Below are 20,485 nucleotides of genomic sequence, written 5' to 3' on the forward strand. Positions count from 1 at the left end.
CCAGTGCCTCATGCAGGCTAGGCGAGCACTCTACCTCTGAGCCACAACCCCAACCCTAGAATTTTTAAGATTTTAATGACATCAAAAAACCTATATTATATCTGTAAAATCAACTGAGGTTCTCATTAATTCCCCACTTTTATAGATCTTTGTGGGTAAGTTTGGAGTCAGGTATAATTTAAAAACTGATTTCTACATGTTAAGACTGATTTCTTGGGATAGGTATTACAATATACTAAAACAATAGTTTCACTCAGTAAAAAAACGACTAAAACTCTTTATGATGGTTACATAAAAGAATGGTAATTTTAGTAATAGAACTCATCCATATATAAGTTAACAGTGTTAAAGTAGCCAGAACATTCAGAAATACTAACAACACAGTTGTAGCCTTTTTTATTACCAAGATTTCTTCTAAGCACTTGACATTTATCACACATAAAATCGATATATGAGGATAATGTTGGTGTCTTAATGGGGGTGGAAAACTGGCTAAATGAGTACAATTCTCAGAGTCACAGATGTTAAGTGGCAGATCAGGGATTTAAACCAAGGCAACACTGCACATGCCTCACAATTCTGGGCTATATGTAAAGTTGGTGCTTACTCGAATATTTTGTTACTGGTCTTACTTTTGATCACAAATTATTTAAGTAGATATATGAAAAAAGGGATATTATGCCCAAAATTACTTGTAATTATATATTTTGAATGCATCTGCTAGAGTTGGCAGCACAGAACATCATTCAATTGGAACAGTATTCTCTTCAATGTTACCCTCAGCAGATTGTAGCAATTGAGTGTGACCAGATATTTATTTTTTGAAAATAAAAAGCTAAGTTTTTTAAATCACTGCTTCCTGACATTTTTCATTTGCTATATTTGTTCTTTCTTTAATATATATTTTTTTAGTTGTAGATGGACACATTATCTTTATTTATTTATTTTTATGTGGTGCTGTGGATCAAGCCCAGTGCTCACATGTGTGAGGCAGGCACTCTACCACTGAGCCCCAGCCCCAGCCCCATATTTGTCCTTCTTAAAACCATGCATAAATGATTTTGATCCATGTGTTTAACATTTGATAATTCATCACATGAATATATTTAAGGACTAAAACCATATTATCATATTATAAGATGCAAAAAAGATAGTTATATCAAATTTAGTTTTAGTTCAGAATAAAAAAATAGCAAACTAGGATGAGAAGAAAACATCTATAAATCTGCTTATGATAAAACTTAAAGATTTCTTAAGGAAAGTAGGAATAGAAGGGAGATGCCCATTATCATTATCTCTATTTACTATGATACTGAAGTCTTAAATCATTTCAATAAAGAAGAAAAAAAAAGAAATGAGAGGTATAGAATTGAAAGGTATGAAGGAAAATATCATGATTTTCTTTATTTACAGATTCATCATTGTGTTCCTTTGAAAAAAAAATAATCTCCAGAAAAGCAATTTAAGAAAATTTAGCAAGGTATCTGGGCTAAAAATATCAATATAGTAAAATTAGGTAGTAATGAGCAGAAATGACAGAATAAGGACCACCATAAATCCTCTGTTCCAAAAAACAATGATAATACAGACAAAAATTCCCATAACCTAATTTTTCTGAATTCTAGAAATTAAGCAACAGCTTTCAGCCATTCTTGTAGTATTTCTTAAACAATGACTGAGAACATTATTCTACATATTCTTAGTAAGTCCAGTGATTTTTGTGGTTTTAACTTACTATCCCATACCCACCTGGAAGGTAGCTTTAAAAATCAGTCACTTGGGGGTTCAATGAAGTTACAGCTCCTTCAAAGTCTTTCCCCCAGATAAGTGTCATTATTTTTCCTCACTTATAAGCTATCTATATTTTACCTGAATTAAAGTTCATATACTATGAGCAGCCTTTTCTGGGAATATTTTTTCAAAAACAATCATAAGTAATTTCTTAGCATTGAAGTTGACTATGGTAGAAGGTAAGAGTTAGGGTGGGGAGCAATAAACTTATCAATAAGCTTGAAAGAAAAATCTAAGAAATAATATGCGCATAGGATGTTTGAAAAGTTCCAGTTTTCCTTGGAATAAAGTTCTCCCACATGTATAGGGCTATATGCATGTCAAAATTTGCACAGATATACAGGAAAGGACCGAGAAACCCTAATTTAACATCTTGTCAATTGTAAAGTTCTGCTAATGCAATAATTTGAAGTTAAGACAGGGCTGTAAACTGCCTGGGTGAGTAGTGAAGGTGTCATGAGCATGCATACAGAGCATGTCAGGAAAATCTGGATTTGTAGGATCCAGGTACTAAGAAAATATGTATCCTAATCACTGACCACATAGATGCTACTTTAGCAGTGACATCAGTGACCACACATGACAAGAATACCAATTTTCTGGAAGCAGTTCAGAAAATCATTAAGCACAAAAAGCAACCACCAAAAAGTACATCAATAAACTTTGAGGAGGGAAGAGAATCTAGTTTCTAGAGTTGCCACATTATATTATTATTTTTTGTGGTACAGAGTATTGAACTCAGGACTGCTTTACCATTGAACTCTCTCCCTAGGACTCCTTTTTTCTAGTACTGGGTATTCAACCCAGGAGCAATTAACTACTGATCCACATCTTCAGCCCTTTTGAGATAGGGTATCTCTAATTTGCTTAGTACCTCACTAATCTAGACTGAAATAGGAACTTCCTCCTTCAACCTCCCAAGCACTGGGGATACAGAAATGGCCACTGTGCCCATCCCAAGTTACATAACTTTTAAAAAAGAAAAAAATATATACAAAGTCCTGCAGTTGTCTAGTATTTTCTGTTTTGTGGTTAATTTTCTGACATTAATCTGTAGAACTTAGATATGTATTTAAAATTTACTAAACAAATTTTTTAACCATTTGAAATTATTTAAAAATATGCCCTTTTCCCCACAATACTTAAATAAAAAAGATAAGCATCTCATTTTTTACCACACATATAATTTTCTAAATAAGTAGATTATAGTGAAGTTAGATTGTCACCTTGAATTTTCAGAGTGAATAATTTTGCACTAATACATGGAAAGTGTTTTAGATTTTTTTCCTATTCAGATATACATGACATTAGAGTACATTTTGACATACTATACATACATGGAGTGTAACTTTCCATTCTCATGGTTGTACATGATGTGGAATTACACTGGTTGACTAATTGGATATGAACATAGGAAAGTTATGTCTGATTCATTCTACTGTCTTTCCTATTCCCATACCCCCTCCCTAACTTTCATTCCACTATGTCTAATCCAATGAACTTTTATTCTTCCTTCCCCTCACTTAATGTGTGTTATAATCTGCATATCAGAGAGAACATTTAGCCTTCGTTGTTTTGGGATTGACTTATTTCACTTAGCATGATAGTGTATAGTTCCATCCATTAACTAGCAGATGCCATAATACATTCTTCTTTATGGCTGAGTAATAGTCTGTGGTGTATATATACCACATTTTATTTATCCATTCATCTGTTGAAGGACATCTAGGTTGATTCCATAGCTTAGCTATTGTGAATTGAGCTGCTATAAACATGGATATGGCTGTGTCACTATAGAAGGCTGATTTTAAGTTTTTGGGGTACATACCAAGGAGTGGGATAACTTGATTAAGTGGTGGTTCCATTCCAAGTTTTCTGAGGAATCTTCATACTGTTTCCCATAGTGGTTGCACCAATTTGCATTCCCACCAGTAATGTACAAGTGTACTCCCCCCACCCGCCACATCTTCATCAACATTTATTGTTACTTTTATTCTTTTAATTGCCATTCCGATTGGAGTGATATAGAATCTCGGTACAGTTTTAATTTGCATTTTTCTAATTGCTAAAGATGTTGAACATTTTTTTCATATTTTTGTTGACCATATTTCCTTTGTGAAATGCCTGTTAAATGCCTGTTAAGTTCCTTTGTAAATTTATTGATTGGAGTGTTTGTACTTTTTGTTTGAAGTTTTTTGAGTTCTTTACATATCCTGAGATTAATACTCTGAGGTGGAGGTGGCAAAGATTTTCTCCCATTCTGTAGGTTCTCTGTTCACATTTTTTAATTATTTCCTTTGCTTCGAAGAAGCTTTTTGATTTGTTACCATTTCACTTATTGATTTCAGATTTTACTTTTTGTGCTTTAGAAGTCTTGTTGAGGAATTTGGTTCTTAAAACGACATAATGGAGAGCAGTGCCTACATCTTCTTCCTATTAAGCACAAGGTCTCTGGTCTAATGTCTAGGTCCTTGATCTACTTTGAGTTGAGTTTTGTGCAAGGTGAGAGATGGGGGTTAAATTTCATTTTGCTATATAGATTTCCAGTTTTCCTAGCACCATTTGTTGAAGATGCTATATTTTCTCCAATGTATGTTTATGACACTGCTGTCTAGTATGAAATAACTAGATTTATGTGGGTTTGTCTCTGTGTATTCTATTCTGTTCCATTGGTCTTCATGTCTTTTTTGGTGCCAATAACATGCTGTTTTTATTACTGTAGCTTTTGTAGAATAATTTAAAGTCTGGTATTGTGAAGATTCCTGCTTCACTTTTCTCACTAAGGATTGCTTTGACTATTCTGGGCCTCTTACTTTTCCAAATGAATTTCACGAATGACTTTTCAGTTTTTTTGAAGAATGTCATTGGAGTTTTAATAGAAGTTGTGTTAAATCTGTATAGTGCTTTTGGTAGTATGGCCATTTTGGCAATATTATTTCTGCTTCTCCAAGAACATTGGAGATCTTTCCATCTTCCAAGGTCTTAAATTTCTTTATTTAGTATTCTGTACTTTTCATTATAGAGGTCTTTCACCTCTTTTTTAGATTGATTCCCAAGTATTTTTATGCTATTGTGAATTTATAGTTTTTCCAATATCTCTTTTAGTTGATTCATCACTGATTTACAGGGACACAATTGATTTATATGTGTTAATTTTATGTCCTGATACTTGCTGAATTGAATTATGAATTCTAATAGTTTTCTATTAGAGTTTTTTGGGGGTCTTCTAAATATAGAATCATGTTGTTAGCTAATAGGGATAGTTTGAGATCTTCTTTTTTTCCTATTCATATCCCTTTAACTTCTGTCATCTGCCAAATTGCTGTGGCTAGAATTTCAAGGACTAAGTTTAATAGAAGGTGAAAGAAGCCATCCTTCTCTTATTCTAGTTCTTAGAAGGAATGATTTCATTTTTTCCTGCATTTAAAATGTTGTTGGGGCTGGGGTTGTGGCTCAATGGCAGGGGACTCACCTAGCATGTGCAAGGCCCTGGGTTCAATCCTCAGCACCACATAAAAATAAATAAATAAGATAAAGATATTGTGTCCAATTAAAACTTAAACAAATTTAAAAAATGATGTTGGCCTTGGGTTTACCATTTATAGCTTTTCAATGTTGAGGTCTAGTCCTACGATCCCTAGTTTTTCTAGTGTTTTGAGCATGAATTTAATGCTTAATTTTTTCAAATGATTTTCTTCATCTATTCAGATAATCATGTGGTTCTGGTCTTTAACTCTGTTGATGTGATGAATTACATTTATTAATTTCCATATGCTGAAACAACAATGCATCCCTTGAATGAACCCCACTTGAACATGATCTTTGTAATATGTTTTTGTATGTTATTTGCCAGTATTTTATTAAGAATTTTTGCATCTATGTTCCTCAGGGATATTACTCTGAAGTTTTCTTTCCTTGATGTGTATTTGTCTGGTTTTGGTATCAGGGTGATACTAGCTTCATAGAAAGAGTTTGGAAGGGACCCTTCCTTTTCTCTTCCATGAAATAATTTCAGAAGGATTCATGTTAGTTCTTCTTCAAATGTCAGATAGAACTTGGTTAGGAATCCATCGGGTCCTGGGCTTTTCTTTTTGGTAGGCTTCTGATGTTGTTTTCAATTTCATTGCTTAAAATTTATCTTTTTAAGTTTTCCATATCCTTCTCAATCAATTTGGCTAGGTCATATGTCTCTAGAAGTTTTTTGAAGTCTTCACAATTTTCTATTTTATCAAAATACAAATTTTCAAAATACTTTTTGAGTATCATCCGTATTTTAGTAGTGTCTGTGGTGATATTTCCTTCCTCATCATGAATTTTAGTAATTTGAGTTTTCTGTTTCTCTTTATTATCTTGGCTTAGAGTTTATCAATTTTATTATTTTTTCAAATTACCAACTTTTTGTTTTTTGAATAGTTTTTTTTCATTTCAATTTCATTGATTTCAGGTCTGGTTTTAATTATTTCTGGTCTTTTCTTGCTTTTGATATTGATATATTCTTCTTTTTCTAAGACTCTGAGATATTAATGTTATATTCTTTATTTGGTGCCTTTCGATGATTTTAATGAATAAGCTCAATTCAATGAACTTTTCTGTTAGAACTGTCTTCATAGTGTTCCAGAGATTTTGATATATTGTGTTTCTATTCTCATTAACCTCTAGGTATTTTTATTTCATCCTTGACTTCTACTATCCCTTTGTCATTAAATAGCATATTATTTAGGCTTCAGGTTTTAGAGTAGCTTCTATTTCTTTATCATTGATTTATAATTTTCTTTCATTATGATCTGATAAAATGCAAGGTATTATCTCTATTTTTTCTGTATTTGCTAAGAGTTTCTATGTGGCCTAAGATAATATGTAGTCTGTTTAGATAAGGATGCATGTGCTGCTGAGAAGAAAGTGTTTTCAGTCATTGTTGGATGCAAGTATTCTACATATGTCTGTTAAGTCTAAATTATTAATTGCATTCATTAGTTCTATAGCTTCTTCATTTAGTTTTTGTTTGGAGGGTCTACCCATTGGTTAGAGAGGTGTGTTAAAGTCACCTAGTGTTATTGTGTTGTGGTCTATTTGATTCTTGAAATTGAGAAGGCTTTGTTTGATGTATGTAGATACTCCACTTTTTGGGGGATAAAATTTACAATTGTTATGTCTTTTTGATGTATAATTCCCTTAAGAAATATGAAATGACTGTCTTGGTTCCTTCTGATTAACTTTGGCTTCAAGTCCACTTTATCTGATGTGAGGATAGAAACCCCTGCTTGTTTATGAGATCCAAGTGCATTCCAAGTTTTTTTCCATCATTTTACCTTCAGCTGTGGATGTCTTCGCCTATGACATGGATGTCTTCAAAAGAGCATATTGTTGGTCTTGTTTTTTAATCCAGTCTACTAGTCTGTCTTTTGATTGATGGGTTTAGGACATTTATGACTCTAAATTAATTTTCATTTTTAATTTGAATTAGTTTCTCTTTTGATTGACTATTTTTATAGCATAGTTCCTCCCTTTGCTAGTTTTTACTTTAATTTTTCATTTCTTCTTCATAAAATATTTTACTTAGTATGCTTTCTAGTGCAGGCTTTCAAGTTGTGAATTCTTTTAACTTTTGTTTAATATAGAAGGTTTTTATTTTATGATCAATTCTGAAGCTTAATTTTGCTGGGTATAGTATTTTTGGCTGGCATCCATTTTCTTTCAGACCTTGATATATATTATTCCAAGACCTCGTAGCTTTGAAGGTCTGGGTTGAGGTATCAGTTGAAACCTGGGTTGATTTCCCCTTAAATGTTACCTGTCATTTTCCTCTGGCAGCATTTAAAGCTCTATCTTTATTCTCTGATAAGCATTTTCATGATAATAATCCTTGCTGTGGGTCTGTCCACAAACCAATAAGGTCACAACTAAACAAAGAAAAAAATCTCAATGAAAAGTTAAAGAATTATTTCTGTTGGAGCTCAAAAGATTCTCAGATTCCCTTCTCAGGAGTGTTAGGTGCAGTCATCCAGAGTGTGATACTTGCTCCACCCTCAGGGTGGAATTGCTGGAATAAGAGAGGTAAGCCAGGATCTTTGCTGAATGCAGTTGGTCTGGAGATTTTTAAATTGGGCTGCTCCAGGTTCCAGCAATTGCTACTACACACTGGAAGACTGGATCCCAGGGTTCTCCCCTGGGTTCCACTGTGTGCTAGAGGAATCAATTTTTAGTCCCCTTGATTACCTGCAAACCCCACGTTTCCTGGCCTCTTGAATTCAGTCTCCAAACTCCATTTCTCCTGCCCCTGCCCTTTCCAATTCCTGACAAAGTATGTCTCTCACAGCCAGTCCTGCAAGCTGGATTGGAGGAGGAGGGGGAGAACTGGGTGGGTTTCCACAACCATTATTTCCCTCTCCACATTTGGCTTTCTCCTGGTAACTTAGATTCGCTCTGCTATACACCATGAGTTTGCCAAGCTTGTATTTTGGGCCGAACTCAGGTTTGTCAGAAATTAGCTTCCCTAGCTGCCATCCCCAACAGTATGGCCGAAAAGTGGTTCCTTTCTCTGTCCTCCACATGCAGTCAGTAGAGATGTGGCTTTTTTCCAGCACAATGATATGGTACAGAATGCCTTTCAGTTTATTTGGGCAGTGTTTTTGATCTCTAAACTCTCTGCAACCAGATATGCTTCATGTCTCCTGGAAATGTAGGTTATTTTAGTTCCTTTATCCCTCAACTTTTCTCATGGAGAAAAGCTGGTGCCTCTGGATGTGGCAGCCGTGATGGCACTGGGGGTTTCTTTCTTATTTTATTATATCCAACCTCCTTAGTTCCCAGTCTGCTTTGAATGTTCAGTATTAAATCCCAGTAAAGCTGGAACCCCATGCTTTTTTTCCATCCACCTTGCTGAGAAACTGCCTATCTACATTCTTGGTTTCATGCCACAAATCAACCAGGAAAGTCACCTTCACTATTTTGCCATCTTGACCTGGTGGAAAGTGTTTTAGTTAGTTTTTTCATTCCTGTGACCAAAAGACCAGACAAGAACAATTTTAAGGAAGAACATTTGATTTAGGGGCTTGCCATTTCAGAGGTCTCAGTCCATACACCACAGGCTCCATTCCTTAGGGCTCGAGGTGAGGCTGAACATCAACTCTACTCACTAGATATAAAATATATACCTGAAAGGCAAGCCCCCAGTGGTCCACCTACTCAGTTATACCCTGACTACAGTTACTACCCAGTTAGTTCCTATCAGGTGATTAATGCAATGATTAAGTTAAAGCTCATGTACCCTAATCATTTCACCTCTAATGCCTCTTGCATTGTCTTATAATGATGTTTGGGGACATCTAATATCTAATATCTAAACCATAACATTCTGTCTCTGGCCCCCAAAAGTTCATTCTCATCTCACAATTAAAAATACATTTGGTCCATTTAAAGAGTCCCCATAGTATCAACAGTTTCAGGATTGCCCAAAAGTCCAATTCAAAGTCTCCACTGAGATTCAAGTCAAACTCTCAGTGTAAGCCCCTGTAAAAATCAAAAACAAGTTACACATATTCAATATATAAAGACACGGAATACACATTCCCATTCCACAAGTGAGAAATAGAGGCATAGAAAAAAGTAACAGGCCCAAAGCAAGACTGAAATCTGACTGGGCAAACAAGTCCTATAAGTCCATGTCCATTATTTGAGACACATGGCAACATGTTCTCTCCAAAGGGCTTGTATAGCTCCACCCATATAGCTTTGCTGGTTGCAGCCCATGTAGCCTTTCTCTTAGCTGGTTTCTGATAGATTCCTGCAGCTTTTCTAGGCAGATGTTCCACAGTACTGGCATTTCTTAGTCTTGGAGGTTTCTACTGCAGCTTTAGTTTCTGCCTCATATCTCCACATATCACCTATTAGGAGCAGGCTGTAGGCACACTGACTGTGCTGCACTTTATCTGGCCTGCCAGGCCTTCCTTTGAAATCTCAGGAGGAGCCTCCATGACCACCTAAATCTAGCATCCTGCAGTGCTACAGAAGCAGCACCATGTAGTTGCTGCTAAGGTCTGCTGGCATCTTAAGTAGTAGGCAAGCCTCCAGAGATCCTTACTGTTGCAGCCTCTGAGCACCTAGGTGGATGAGGATGGTGGAAAAGCTTCCTAGGCCCCCTGGTGCAAGCAGGGTGCCCCAATGGTCTCTGCTCAAAGGAATTTTTATATTTATATACTTGAGCCTGACATCTGTGTGATCTTGACAATTCCTGAGATGCCCTTAGGCCATCTTTTCTATTGTCTATAGTTATATCTTTAGCAACATCTCTTTAGTAGCTATAATGTATTTAACAACCACAACTTTCTTAGTCCCAGTTTTATTTCCACTATTTCAAGTCCAAAATTTTTTCAATTTTTTCTCCTCTGCTTTGTATTACTGATTATCACAATAAACTTGGCTAAAAACCACCAACCATATCAATGCCACCTCCTGAAGTCTGTGCTTCCTTGGGAGTTCCTTCACCAAATTAGTTAGTCACTCAGATTTCAATAGAGCCTCATACAAAATCTCAGAACAGGGGTAAAATGTAGACAAGTTCTTAACCAGAACGCAACATGAATGACCTCTGGTCAAGTTTCCATTTTCTCTGAAATCTCAGAACCCAATTATTTCACCTCTAAACCCTCATGCATTCTTACAAACAAGGGCTTTTAGAAGATACCACATGTCTAAACCATAAGAGAAATATTACCTTCATTTACCATTAGAAATCAGAGAATGAAACTTTATTTTCCATAATAGTACAGAAATAAATTTATCTTGTTTCTTTAAAAGCAAATATTAAGGAATGGATAATCCAGAGTTGTGGCCATAGAACCCAAGGCTTATAAGTTTGCATTGCATGTTTTTAAACTAAATATTTTCTGAAAATATCATAGGATTGTGAAAGGGAGAGTCTTGAATATTTGACTATTTGTTTCTTCAAGATAATAATATGAGTCTTTTTCTTTGGAGATATATCACATTTTGCATGTTCCTACTTTATTATGGTCAGTGAGATGCAGTTTCCCCACAAAATTGTCATATTCCAAATGGAATTAACTGAGTAGGTGTGTATTACTCATATTCATGTTTCCAAAGTGTTTCTATACGTATGGTTGTACCACATTCAATTAAGTTCAAATTTAATACTTACATAACATTGGGAATATCTCTACAGCTGTATAGATAGCATTGTACTTTTTTCTGTTTACAGATTAGTTCATGTTAACCAAATTTGACAAATTCCATGTGGAGTTGTAGAATGTTTACTTTGAATTATAAGTCCACTTGTTTTGGTTTGTTTTAAGTAGTAAGGTTCTAATAGTACAGTGGAGAGTATGCATACTATATTCCACAAAAATAGAAAAATAAGAAATTCCTAACATGCCTTTACAAGCAATTATAGGGTCCATATTTAGGTGTAATTTTGATTTTGTCTATATGAACACATCTCTTAATGAAATTGAGTCAGGGAACAGCATATGCATCCAAAAGCAGAAAGGAGTCATAATGATGGTAAAAGGTTTAATGTTCTTGGGATCAATAATGTACTAAGTGCATTCTTAAGATGCTGTTTGTGCAGCATTTATTGCTTTTGATTGATTACTGAAATATGAAATACTGTGTTTCCAATAAGCAGTTCTTTTTCTCATAAACAAAATACAGAAATCAAAGGGGAAAGTCAAGCTCTTAAAGAAAATCTGTGCCATTTTCTTCCTTATGAAATTATTATGAAATAAGTAAAACACAGAAACCAAAAACAAAGGACAAAAGTATTTGGAAATATTCAAGTCAAGATGTCAGTTGGCTAATTATTATATATATGATTAAAATAATGAAAAACTCACCTATTGTTAATATTTGGTATAGTGTGTTTCATAATATTTAAAATCAGAATTTAGTAACAGCATGTATAAAAGTATTTACATGGCTTTTCATCTGATTTTGATATATTGTTATAACATTCTAGGATAAAACTATAATACAGGGCTGGGGTTGTGGCTCAGAGGTAGAGTGCTTGCCCAGCACATACGAGGCGCTGTGTTCAATCTTCAGCACCACATAAAAGATAAAATAAAGATATTGTGTCCATCTACAACTAAAACAAAATATTAAAAAAAAAAACTATTATACAATTTCTAAATTTCCAACACTAGGGCCACTGAGAATATCAGATGCCCTATTTAGTAGCACATATTGCAAATGAAGTTTTTGGTGTACAAATGTATACATAAATGTATTCGGCTGTGAATATTATACCATAACTTGTAATATATATTTAGGTCTACATAATATTTTATTTTAAAGTCCATTTACATTCATTTAAATTGAATCATCCAATAATCTTAGGAGTTTATCCAGAATTCTGAAACTAGTAGTGACTTTAGAATTGAACTCATTTTACTGATAAGGAACCTGAGGCCTACAGGGACAAATGAAGTTTTATCACATGAACGTTTAGAAAAATTCTTTAAGAATTTTTATTTGCATTGTTACTTAATGAAATGCTGTATTTTGCTAAGAATGAAATCAGAGAAGTATGCTAGAAAGGAACATATAAATTCTGTATGCTTATTTTAGAAGTTAATGGTTCCATAATTTTATTGAACACTTTGTATGTTCCTGGACTTTTTTTAATAGCAAATCTAGTTGATGAAATATTACTCATATAAAACAAATTAATGGGCTGGGGTTGTGGCTCAGTGGTAAAGCACTTGCCTATCACAAATGAGGCACTGGGTTCGATCCCCAGCACCACATATTAAAAAAAACTATAATTAAGAATAAAACAAAACAATTTTAATAAGTCAGAATGAAAGGCACAAGAAGGGAATGAGACTTCATAATGTATATAGAAAGAAAATAATGTTAAGGTCAAAGAGTTCTGGTTTCATATCATAGCTCCTCTATACTAGTGGTTTTTGGCTTGGAATAAGATATTTAAATTTTAGCATGAATTATTTTTATAAATTTTTTGTAGCTCTAGATGGACAGAATGCCTTTATTTTATTTGTATATGGTGCTAAGGATCAAATCCAGTGCCTCACACATTCTAGGCAAACACTCTGCCACTGAGCTCCAGCTCCAGCCCAAATTTTAGCATAAATTATTAAAACGTGAGAATCATCATCTCTATATTACACTATTTTAAGGGTTGAATAAAGTCATATATAAAATGCACATGGCTGTAACTGGAATACACATTATGAATAAAATTAAGAGGTATTAATAGCTATTATGTGAAGTAAGAAAAATGAAACATTTTGGAGGATATATGACTTGCCATGTTATAACAGTGGGTAATATGAAATTATTGATGGGGAGACCAGTATCAAAGAGGAGGCATAAGCACAATGTGAAGATGCAAGAAATAAAATTATGTTTTTGGTGATGATTATATAGATCTTGGATGAAACTCTTTTCTTGGTAAATGATTTGTAAGTGTATATAGCTTTCCACTTTAGGTTTATATTAGAAGATACAAATGAATGCAAACGTATTTCTATTACTCCAGGTTAGTAAAACATGCATTTAATATGTGAAAAATTTTACTATAGGGTGAACCTAGAGATAAATATCATGGATCTTTTCTCCTCCTCTCATTTATAAGCATATATCCTGGAGGAAGCTTAAGGCAAGAGATGTGATTCTGCTCTTATCTCAGAAGATTGAAGTTCCATGGCCCTTTCAGAATGGGAGTACTTCACTCTCCTGAGTATGACTCAGATATTATGGCCCATAACAGATAATCAGTTGACTAACTCTTATAGTATCACACTGAATAAATACCATTTGTAACCATGCTTTAGGAAAAACTGCCTGGGTAGCACTTAATGAGATCTTCGTCCCGACTATAATGCCATAATTGAGCAATGTTGGATCCCAAGGAGAAATATTTTAAGGGATTTTTAATGGTAATTTTGAATATGTGAGCTTTTTACTTTTGTTCAATTTCAGAACTAAACTCCAGTTTTAAGATTTAGCTCTGCTTTCCTGGTAAAAATAACGAAGAGTAGTGTACATATTTCCTCATAGACTCTTCCAGTATAATATAGCTACAAAGTGAGTTTGATAATTAGCTTGGTTTCCTTTGACCCAATTACCTTGCACTTTCATTTTCAAATGACATTATGCACCTCTTGAGTTATATGAGGGGTCATTTTTCTGTAGTTAAACAATATATTTTAACTGAAGAATAATACAGTGTTCAAGAAAAAATATTAAAGTATTGAAGTATGGTACAACAGAAAGAAAAAAAAATTTCTATATTTTATCCTCTTTTTCTAGCTACTCTACCTAAATCACAGCCACACATGCAGAAAAATGTTGAGTACGTCAGTCAGATCACCCTTTTAAAGACTGTTCCTTTTGTATGCAGTAAAATAAGTGATTGCCATGCTGTTTTTCCAGAACCCTTTATTACAACCTTTATAAAAACTGTGCTTTGTCTCATCTCAAGTGGTAATCATTCCTATTCTGAATACCAAGCAAGTAAAAGAACAGATAAATTACTTATAGGTCTAAAGAGCTTGGGAGTATAGTTTGAGTGGATGCATTCAAATAAATCACAACTATTACACCCATGATTAACTTAATTATTATGAATGCAGTAACACAAATCCAGTAACCTGGGTCTGATGTGATAAATTAAAGACAGAATACTGAAGTTGTTCTTATCATAACACAATCTCTTGATTTTAGCCTTTTAAATTTTTATTTATACTTTTATGAATGTTAGCTGAGTTTCTATTTTGAAAAAAAAGAACAAAGCATATAAAGGCATAATTTCCTCAAGGTATAATATCAATCATTTGTTCAATGGTTAAATGTTTAAAAACATTAAACACTTCAAAATCTGGTGCTATTTTTAGTAGCCCAAACTTCATCTCTGTTTCTACTCATGTAGAAAATAATTTCAGCTAATTATTTGAAAATAAGATTAAGCAAAGGAATATATAGGAGTTAGTATAATGTTTTACCTTTACCAACCTGAGAATCTTTATAGGTCTTTTGAACAGTAGTACAGTGATATAAAAAGGCAGAACTTTCTTAAATGATAGGTTTCTCACATTTTACATTATAATATTAAAATACTTTGCTTCTGGAAAAATGCTTAAAACAGAGCTAAATGAACTCATCTATGAATGCAATAATGGGTATTTTCTTTAGCATTTGAAAAAAATTAAAATGAATTGTGTCACTGCTTCTCTATTTCTATGATACATTATCTAGTATAGAAATAACTTCATGACTCAATGTTTATCACTTAAAAATATTTATTAAGGCCCCACCAAAACCTACCACTATGCTCAGTGTAGGGGTAAAATGGAGAACAAGACCATGGGTCACTACTTTTATAGAATTAATGGTTTGATAGCAGTACCCTAGACCAATTGGTCAGTAGAGTGACTGAAGAAGGCATTATGGTTGTTATACTGAAGTGCAGAGTTGGCTATGGTACTGGAATCTAGTGGGTAGAGGCCAGCAATGCTGCTGAACATTCTACAAAATACACAGTAGCCACTAATAATAAAGAATTATCCAGCCCAAATAGCAATAATGTCTCCAGTGGAGAAACTTTGTTAGTATATGAAATAGGTATTCATTAAACAATTCTATTATTGAATACATGAATAAAATTCAAGAGAAGAACTCTGAAGAGGGCTGGGGATGTGGCTCAAGCGGTAGCGCGCTCGCCTGGCATGCGTGCGGCCCGGATTCGATCCTCAGCACCACATACCAACAAAGATGTTGTGTCCGCCGAGAACTAAAAAATAAATATTAAAAACATTCTCTCTCTCTCTCCCCCTCTCTCCCTCCCTCCCTCTCTCTCTCTCTCTCCCTCCCTCTCTAAAAAAAAAAAGAACTCTGAAGAAAGGAAAAATGGTTTTTATGAGAGCCCATGAACAGTATTCTCAACTACACTGAGGTCAGTGTAGTCATCTCTGAGGAGGGGAGTTTCAACCGAGAGCTAATGATTGGAGGGAATAGGAACTAACTGCAATACAGCAGTATCACAGAGGGGGATAGATAATGCCTGGAGGAGTAGGCTCAGCCATATGTGCTTGTATGGGTTCTTTGAATGGTTCAAAGGCATTGAAACATTTTAAATAAGGAGGGACTTAAAGTGATTAGACCCTGGGGTTTTAAAATATTACTCTGGCTGCAATATAGAAGGAGATAGAGAAGGATATATCAGATCTGCTGAAAGGAAACTAAGGGATGTTCTGGTAGGTACTAAAGCTATGAATTATGACCTGAATCAACAGTAATAACTGTGACCATATACATGTTTGTTTAACTTGCAAATGACAAAGAAGGTCATTTACAAGTTAAACAAACATGTATGGTCACAGGGTCATTTGAAGCCATAACCCATAAAATATTTAATTTTTAGTCTTTAATTCAAAGTGGGGGAGAAGACCACATATGTGCTCATGTTTTAAAAATGTATTATTCTTATCAATGACTTTGAAAAATGAAAATAATGTAAATAACAAAAATATTTTCTGTTAAGTGCAAGATACAAAAAGTATTGCACTTAAGAACCTGATCCAAAATTAAAGCTAAATAAGTAGATAGTTAATGTTTTTGTAAAGAAGAACTGTAACTTTACTTTCTCTGGAGTCTCTAATAGTTGAGTGAGCTATTTATGCCTTAGTGCAGAAGGAACAGATTATTTGAATAATTAGACTTTACTTTCTGTTTTGCCCATAGGTACCTGATGAAATATTGGGAATTCTGGTAAAGTTAATGAGTAGAGGCAAATGTACTACTTTTTTTAAAATAACCTATTATTTTTCTACTTTTCCCAGTAAAGGGAGAGAATAGCTAAATCTTGATTTAGGAATTGTAGGCTAGTCTTGAGCAATGTTGAGAGAAGGAGATGATAGTGAAGAATCTTAAATGTCATGAATTGTAGCTAAAGTTTATTATAAGTTATTTTCTTATCTCAAAATAAGGCTTTTAAGACATTGGTAGAAAAGCTTCACTTGTCTAACCTATTTTAAAGTTAGTAAGAAGTAGAGTATTAAACTGAAATTGCTCCATGTGTAGAGTTGAAATATAATTTCTATAAGATGATTATGTAGTCATTAAGTCAGTCTCATACAAAGAATGACATGTTCTTCCACAGTGAATTTTGGTTCTTTTGCCTTCTTTGGAACAACCCTGGAGAGACAAAATTTGGGAGATTATAAGGCAGACAGACAATGGCATTATGAAAGGCCATGCCTTCTTTCTAATATAAACTGTTTCTCATGCTCCCCTTTCTACATTTAGAAGTAATATAACCACCCTTTCGATGTTTGTGATTTTTTTCTTTTCATACTCAACCCTTTGAATGTTCTTGTGATATTTTTAGTCTATTTTTCACTCTATCCATACTATTAAAATGACAATCAGGGCAGGGGATGTGGCTCAAGCAGTAGCACAATCACCTGGCATGCACATGATGCTGGGTTCGATCGTCAGCACCACATACAAATAAAATAAAAGATGTTGTGTCCACCAAAAACTAAAAAATAAATATTAAAAATTCTCTCTCTCTCTCTCTCTCTCTCTCTCTCTCTCTCTCTCTCTCTCTCTCTCTCTCTCTTAAAAAAATGACACCAATACAAAACTGAAGGTACATACTGAGATATGGTTCTACAAATGAGAAAACTATACATTCTTGTGAATTAGATATTATATTTCTGTTATCTAATTAAAATCTTGATTTTATTAGTTGCAATATAAAATATTTTTATTAATAATGATGAACTTTTTAATCAATTGTATTCTTTTTAGTTATATACAATACTAAGATATACTCTGACATTATCACACAGGTATGAATCTCTACTTGCTCCAATTCAATCCCCAGCGCCCTGCCAAGGCTTCTCCCTCTACTCCAACAATTTCTCTTCAAACTATTTATAGTTTACTTTTTTAAAAAAGTTAGTTTCCTGTGAATATACCCAATACCAGGATCCATCATGCCACATACATGCATGCACATATAAAAGTTTGGTCAGATTCATTCCACTGTTCTTTTCTTTTACTATCCCTTCTTCCTCTTCTTCAGTCAACTTTGTCTACTGATATTCCCTCTCCCTTATATATTTTCTCTCTCTCTCTCTCTCTCTCTCTCTCTCTCTCTCTCTCTCTCTCCCCCCCTTATTTTGGATTAGCTTCCACACCTTTGACTTTTGGGGACTGGCTTTTTTTCATTTAACATGATAATCTCCAGGTCCAAAGAATAAATATTTAATTTAACTGTCTATCCTTTGATAAACTTACTGAGCAGTTAATAGAGGAATGCTGTAAGCATAACACTGGAGAAATTAATTTCTGCAAAAAAGTTTTGCCAAAACTTTACATATTATTTAATGACTAGGATATATATGGCTTTATGGTCTTACAACTCCTGGGATAATTATACCCAAAGATTGCTCAAGGAAAATGAGTTCAATTTTGGACATATTGATTTTTATATTCCTATGATCCTTGCAAATAGAAGCATCCTTTTGAATAATTGGTTATTTATGTCTGAGATTAGAAATAGGTGAATATTAATGATGTATTGAGAGTATAATAAGCATAAAGGTATTCACTACCACCATGAATATGAAAACAAAATAGGAGAATGTGTAAGTTGAGTAAAGATGACATATAATGAAGGAATGCTTGAGAATGCTAATTTCTATTGAGAAAATAAAGTCAGTGAATGAATATGATAAAGAACAAACAGAGAAAGCATAGAATCAAAAGAAATGATGTCTTAGAAACTCAGGTGAGATAGATTCCAGAAACTGTGAGTAGCATTCAATATTAATAATGCAGAGAGGTTGAATAAGACAATAGCTAAAACATGCTTAACAGATTAAGCAAATTATTGTGAAATTGAGAAACTTAGCAAGAGTCTTGTCAATGAAATCACAGATTTCAGTGGATTGAAGACCAAATGAGATGTGAGGATACAGAAATGGTAAATAGAATATATATTTCTATACTATGTTTAGATGAAAGGATTTGGGGTTGTGGGAAAGGCTAAAGCTTAGGAATAAAAATCATAATGAAGATATAGTAGCAAGAAACTCTACATGTGAAAATAAGGAGGGTGACACTAGAAGACTGTTGTTGCATAGTGTGCCTGTTCTCAAAAGTATTATCTCTGAGGGTAACAGAAGAATGATTTAGAGTTGATATTGGAGAGTTTGACCATGGCAGAACCACATCTCTGTGGTGATCTCTAGTGTGGTACAAGAGAAACATCCTCTACTTTTGAGGGATTCTTGGTAAAGTTACATCTTCTAAGAAAATCAGGGGTCAGTTAAAACAATGAGGGAGGTATATTATGGAAATAAATTAGATTATATAGGAGTCTTTTTTACAGTAAGTTAGGTATTCAAAGTCTCTGGCTATACATGTAAATGGAAATTCTGATAAAAAAAAATTTGTGGAGACAATAAGCATTGAGAAAACTAAAGACTTATATTTGTGGTTCAAATAATAAAGGTTTGAAGCATGTGAGAATTTCAGATGTAAAGGGAACTTGGTGATTAACTTGATTCAGTACTTATGCTTCTGTTTGTACTCAGAGTATTAGGCAGAACATAGGTGGAAGAATCTGACATGGGTGGAAAGATAATGAACTAGCAGCAGAGAGATTATTGTATGAAAATTACAGTTCATTGAAAATAATATATTTGAAATATCTACCTGTAACTCATGGATTTTTAGAGCTTGTTTTATAATTTTGAAATCAATCTTCCACCAACCATTTCTTTGCTATATTTCTTTCTTTTAAGATCCCAAATCTTCCCTATCTTCAGTGTTTGTTTTATGGGTTCACAGAATATTGCATTAAATTCATATAGGAAACTGTTTCATGAGTTTTCTTAGCATAACATGCTTATGTTGCTTTAGCTAGAAGAGCCTAAAACAGATAGTTAAGTGGGAAAAAAATTTCTACTATTTTCTTCATTTAAAAAGTTGAAGAAGATAAGAGGAAATTATTTTGTGCAGGTGGATAGAAACATGTTATTGTGCTTAAATTGTCTTTCATCAGTGAAATTGTTTTACTGTGATAGAGACTAAATAGCTCAGAAGCAAGTCTTTCCTCACATTGGCCTGATGTCACTACTGCAGTCAAACTAATTTATTATTGATGACTTGTGATGCTTTTTTATTTGTCTCTGTTTCAGCACTTCTTATATGTTGAGTAAAGCCTATTGATTCTTCCAGGTTTAGCTTTTATGGTAATTTACTGAAAGGGAACCTTGAAGGAAGCTTACAGAGGAGATGAACATTTTTTATTCCATTCTTACCCAGGTGGAATAAAAGAAACAATAAAGATCTGTTTTTCTCCAGTTGACTTAATGATTCTGTTAGAATTTAACTTGTGCTTGGAAAAGATGATTAAGAAAAGAGTACTGTGAGATGTATAATTGTACTATGCTTCTTTAATATTGAAGGTTAATGATGAACTGTGTTCTTTAAATAACAGGAGTTCAACATGGAAGATAGGATTAAATGTAGTTTTTCGAGACCTGTAACATTTTCCCTTTGAGAGGCCTTAGTGTGTTCTGGTAAGAGTTTGTTAAATGGATTATATTATAAAATATATTGTGACTAATATTTCTGTTTTCCCTACATCAAAAGCATCTGAAGAGTGAAAGTAAACACTCTGTTTTATCCACCATAGCTT

This window comes from Ictidomys tridecemlineatus, chromosome X, assembly GCF_052094955.1.
Source record: "Ictidomys tridecemlineatus isolate mIctTri1 chromosome X, mIctTri1.hap1, whole genome shotgun sequence".
NCBI classification, from domain to species: Eukaryota; Metazoa; Chordata; class Mammalia; order Rodentia; family Sciuridae; genus Ictidomys; species Ictidomys tridecemlineatus.